A 6,000-nucleotide genomic window follows, 5' to 3' on the forward strand; every position below is an offset into this window, starting at 1 on the left:
GTACTTAAAAAGCCATTTCCATTGAACCCGGAATCATTTTCCATAAATTTTGTGGATTTGAATGAGGGGTTTTCCAGCTTGATGCTAGTCAACATTACTGAGAATGGGTCTCAAAGTGACACAATAAGTGGCTTTTTTAATCAATAATTATGTAGGCCTAGTTTTACCAAAATGATAATAATAATTACAATATTTCATCCTCACAGCTGGCCCACTAACAAAAATATACAATCATGCGAACATGTTAGTTTTAAGGCAAACTTGGCCTACTTTTAACACCAGGGGGTGATATAAGCACCAGCGACCAGGACAGTGACCGCTTGCTTGTTTAAGCTGACATTGTTTTTGAAACCACATACGCAGTGTAGGCTACATGTACATTAGTCCCGGTAATAACTAATTTTGTTATGCCAACTTGTCCTGCAATGTTAGCACAACTAAGTTCCTCTTTTTCTATCAGCATTGCCCACAACATCTGAGCTTCTTTCACATTCTCCCTTTTTTTTCTTCTATTGTTGAGCTTCAGTTTGAAGTCTTGATCTTGTAAACCAACTTTCATTTCTGTATATTCAAACTAGTCATATTCAACGATTCAGGCTACTGGTAGCCTATACATTTGTGGGACACTCTAGCATAGATTGTTACCAATAGCTTTCATACATTTGCTTTTAGCAATGATTTAAACTCTATTATTTCTGAAGTTAATCAACATTGGATGAAAATAGGCTGCAGATTTTATGAACAATCTGGACACTGGTAGGCCTACATTTTTAGAGGTCATGCTATTATTATTTGCATGTAATTTATAGCTCATTAACATGAACCCACAAATCTAATTTTCAGAGCAAATAACTGTTTATAGGAAGACAACAGGAAGAATGATTATGTGGGGGGTGTGAATTTCCAGGTTGCATGACTACTGCACTGAAAGAGGAACTTTAAGGCTTTTGCTAAAAGAAACACCAAACGGCAGCTTGTCCATTTCTGCCAGCTGCTGCGATACATACATTGGATATCAAGTTTCATCTACACAATATGGTAAGGTTATTTCTATTATGAACGATACATTTGGGTTACATTAGTACAAGGTTAATTTGATTAATTTCAGTACATAACTACTTAAAATATATCACTTTCTCTTGTTGTGAAATAATGTGGATGTTTTCTGTTTGAAATGCTTGAGTGTTTTGCTGTCATAGGCCTAATAACATAATTTTTCTATCTTTTTTAGACCATGAATGTTAGTTGCCCTGGAAGTAATTCTACAGATGCCTGCGAACTCGAAAACAGCCTGTCACTTGGACTTGCTGTTGGTTTGCCTATATTCTTTGTGGCTCTGCTTCTGGCGGGGATAGCAGTGCTACTCTGGTTTCGACACAGAAAATCAGTTGATATTGAGTTATCTAATAATAAACTTAAGAGCCAAGATAAGAGCCACGATGGTCATTCCAGAGAGTCACCGTACAGTGGATATGCTGGAGGACTTCAACCTGCACCGCAAAGCCCAATCTATGAGAACTTTCAGAGTGGACAGTCCAATCCGCACGAATTTCAGAGGAGTGCTGCTCAAATCGAAGACACACACAGGTAAAGTACAAAAGTCAAATTTGTATGCGCGTGGAAGACACTGTCGTAATGTAGATCACCAGAAATTGGGAGATGAGAAGGCTGCGATAAGTCTTTGAAGTAGTAATGGAAGTTCTATTTGCTGTGTGTTTTGCAAGATCACAGTGACATCATGAATGTGGGGCAATAGTGGTATAACAGTCATCGACATTATGGAGTTTTTATTTTGCAGCAATATTTATTGGATTATATGTTGGTGAAAATTTTGCCATTCACCTTGTTATAATGTATTTATTTGAGGATTTAATTGAGTTTTCAAGAACTGAATTTCACTTTTGCCCCCATTTAGAGCCCATCAAGCATACCTGCAGTGTGATCCGCATGATGATGCAATCTACAGCAATGATCCTGCCCTCTTCCATCCAGATCAGGCAGAAATCTCAGAGGATGTTTACATCATGCCAGATGCTTGAAAGTCTGAAGTGGGTTACACTTTATTTTACGGTGTCATTGTTACAGTGCAATTATATATTTAAGTACTGAGTAATATTAACTAAGTACATGTACTTACTATAGAGTTTGGTTGAGGGTTAGTTTAATGTAATTATGCATAATTAACTGTTGTGTTAACACTATTGTAAGTACATGTAACATATGTTGACACTGTAAAATAAAGTGTTACCCTGAATTGTTTTGCTGTCCAATATTAATCCTTAAGTAAAATAATTTGTGCTGGCATGATGTGAAACAATAACATCCTTATTTTCAGAAGGTAAAATGAAGGGCAAAACATTCTGCCCAAGAAATAGACTTGACCTGACCAATGCAAATGCCTTCACAAACATTACATGAGCCAGCCTAGTTTAGCGACTGAACTCAGTGAGACAGCAAAACATAATCATGACCTCATTGATCACACTTTAACAGGTGTCTCTGCCGATTGCAAACAACCCCTGCTGACCAGAGTAAATGTTCCATGCTGGTACTGACTGGTTTTTTCTGGTTTGGTGGACCAACATAGCTAAGTTGTTCTAGTTGAGATGCTGGTCCATATGCTGGACTTTTCAGCAAGGGGCTTTTCACATGTGCCTCTATCATGTTTTTAATGTTTAAAAAAAGTTTGTTTCCCAAATTTTTTACTACTACTGTTAAAAAGTTTGGGATCATTAAGATTTTTTTTTCTCCAAATAATTCAAAACTTTTATTTAGCAAGGATGCATTAAATTGGTCAAAAGTAACAGTAAAAACATTTATAATTGTACAAAATATTTATATTTCAAATAAATGCTGTTTTATTATTTTTTTTTACTTTCAATTCATCAAAGAATCCTGATAAGAATGTATCATGGTTTCCAAAAAAATGTTAAGCAGCATATTTGATTTCTAAAGGATCATGTGGCACTGTCTGATGAAAAATTTGTGAATAAATTATATTTTAGAATATATTTTATTTTAAAATATATTTTAAGAGACTTTAAAACAGTAGAAAATCTTACAGAACCTAATCTTTTGAATGGTAGTGTTACTGTACTGTATGTGTATATTTCATACGATTTATGCTTATGTCTACAAAACTTGTTTTTCACGCTTTCTTATCAATTAGGTGACAGTAATAACTATTCATCTTGACTGTGCCTTATGATTTTTTTTATGTCATTGTGACTCACTGAAATCTTCTCTCTCAGCGATTAACTACAAATTAGCTGAGAGTGTCTTTTCCACTTCCACAACTAAATGAGTGGAACATTAGACAAGTAGGCGGGTTTATGGCACTAAGAAGTCGTCAGAATGTCACAATCAGAGAGACACAATTCAGTCTTCGCTTGCCCTATAGTCTTGGTGTCTCTCTGAAAAAGTATAACATAGTTGCTGCATATCCTGTTGGCAAGTCACTGTTTCCTCCTGATATATTTCTCAGACTCAGATGACATTGTTGTTGACTTAACATAACTTTTAATTAACCTAATGGCCATTGATCGGAGTTTAAACATTACATTGGAGAAGTCCCACTAAACTGCATTCTTTATAGTAAAGTATAGCTTTAGGGCTCGGAAACAGGGCTCAAGTATGTGAGAGATTCACTTGCACACTATATCTTATCTATATTTTTTGATCGTGAACATGCATTTTTATGCCTTGCAAACCTACATTTTTGGTTTGTGAAGTGCGCTTGTCAACTTTTTAAACTTTTCAGTGAGGTAAGATTATCTAACCTGTTGACAGATAAGGTTTTGAGTTAATTGCAAGAATTACTTGGTACATTGGTGAATGGTCTTGGTAGCTTTAGCAAGAATGGGTTGGAAAGTAAAAACTAATCATCAATGTCATGTACAGTATGCCATAATATTTCCAATAAACATGTTTGTGAATATCTGAGTTTTCTGTAATTTCCAGCTATTATTGAAAAAGATCTTTGTAAAGAAAACGTACCATATATATATATCACACTGGCCACTTTATTAGGTATCTTAGTACACTAGTACCCCTTTTGCTTTCAGAACTGCCTTAATTCATAGATTCAACAATGTGCTTGAAACATTTCTCAGAGATTTTGGTCCATTTTGACATGATGGCATCACACGATTGCTGAAGATTTCCCGGCTGCTCATCCATAATGTGAATCTCCTGGTCCACCACATCCCAAAGGTGCTTTATTGTATTGAGATCTGATGATTGTGGAGACCATTTGTGAACTCACTGTCATTCAAGAAACCAGTTTGAGATCATTTGAGCTTTGTGACATGACACGTTATCCTGCTGGAAGTAGCCATCAGAAGGGTGTACTGTGGTAATAAAGGGACGGACATGGTCAGCAATAATCAGATAGGTTGAGGCGTTTAAACAATGCTCAATTGGTATAAAAGGAAGAAAATCTCCCCCACACCATTACACCACCAGCAGCAGTGGATCCGTGCTTTCATGTTGTTTACATCAAATTCTGACCCTACCATGAATGTCGCCGCAGAAATCGAAACTCATCAGACCAGGCAACAGTTTTGTCCAATTTTTGTCCTCAGTTCTTAAAGTAGCTGACAGGAGTGGCACCTGGTGTGGATGTAGCCCATCTGCTTCAAGGTTCGACGTGTAAAAAGTGGTTATTTGAGTTACTGTTGCCTGTCTATCAGTTCGAACCAGTCTGGTCATTCACATGCCATATACAGGCTACCACTAGGGCATCAACAACTACAGACCTGCCTTGGACTGTGTATCTTCTCTTTTTCGGACCATCATCTGTATACCCTGAGATGGTTGTGCGAGAAAATCCCAGTTTTTTAAATACTCAGACCAGCCGTCTGGCACCAACACCATGCCTTGTTCAAAGTCTCTTAAATCACCTTTCTTCCCCATTCTAATGCTCAGTTTGAACTTCAGCAGATTATCTTGACCTTGTTTAGATGCCTAAATGAATTGCTGCTATGTAATTGGCTGATTAGATATTTGCGTTTAACTAGTTTAACAGGTGTACCTGTATACTATATAGGCCTATACATATATATAGGCCTATATCATTTACTTGTAAATTTTTACAAATTATAATAAATTATATAATAAAAAATATTAAATAAGAAAGTGTGCTTAAAATGTATAGCTACAGTACATATTCAATACAAAATTACAAATAAAGAAAATCCTGTAGCCTATATATGCAAATAGCAAAACCTTTGTTTAGTGACTTTCTATGGCCTTTCTGTAGTCTACTGACACACATCTTATCCAAACTATGATTCCAGGTTATTGGCACAGCCAAATATGCTAAGGTGAATTTCCTTACTATAGTTCTAGTGTACCCACATACTTCATAAGTAGAGAGCAATTATCCAACCCTAAATGAGCATGCAGGTACTTTCTCTTTTTTTAAGCAAATAAAGTGATAGTAATAAGTACAAGGAAGTCTGTTTGTTTATTGCTTTATGCTTGATTGTGTGATGATCACAAATTATTATTGTTATCATGATCAATGAAATGATTACATTGTATCAAAACAATACATAAGTTAATGTATCTCTAAAATATTTACAGTCAGTCAATAGGCAACTAATTTTTTTATGGACTATCGTGACATTATTATGTAAATACTGAGTCACAAATGAACTCATGCCTCCACTGTGCTTGCTTTAGAGAGCATTCACTCTCTGGTCAAGGCCAATGAAACTTATGTGTGCTTTCAAGGCTACAGATGTAAGAACTGGGATATCTTTATAGATGTGATAAATATGGATGTTATTGGATGACATGGATAAATATCTTTTAGGCATATTTATGGCATGACCTCACCTTGAACATTATCTATAACAGAGCGGATATTGTAAAATGTAGAGTGTAATTTAAAAGTTTACACTTAAACGTTAAAAGTTTTGTAAATTCATTTTATAGTTAATTGTTCTATGATCTGAGTGAGTCATACACAAATGATTCATTCTGATGATATATTTT

At 35.6% G+C, this 6,000-nt stretch overlaps 1 long non-coding RNA gene across 1 annotated transcript; it reads left to right on the forward strand.

Moving 5' to 3' along the window:
• Window positions 1–903: 903 nt before the first annotated feature.
• On the forward strand, window positions 904–3,933 carry LOC306999265. The gene is made up of 3 exons (XR_013797798.1): window positions 904–1,038; window positions 1,232–1,587; window positions 1,916–3,933. It is a non-coding gene; the product is annotated as an uncharacterized lncRNA (long non-coding RNA).
• Window positions 3,934–6,000: the final 2,067 nt, after the last annotated feature.

Source organism: Phoxinus phoxinus (assembly GCF_949152265.1).
Source record: "Phoxinus phoxinus genome assembly, chromosome: 5".
Taxonomy (NCBI): Eukaryota; Metazoa; Chordata; class Actinopteri; order Cypriniformes; family Leuciscidae; genus Phoxinus; species Phoxinus phoxinus.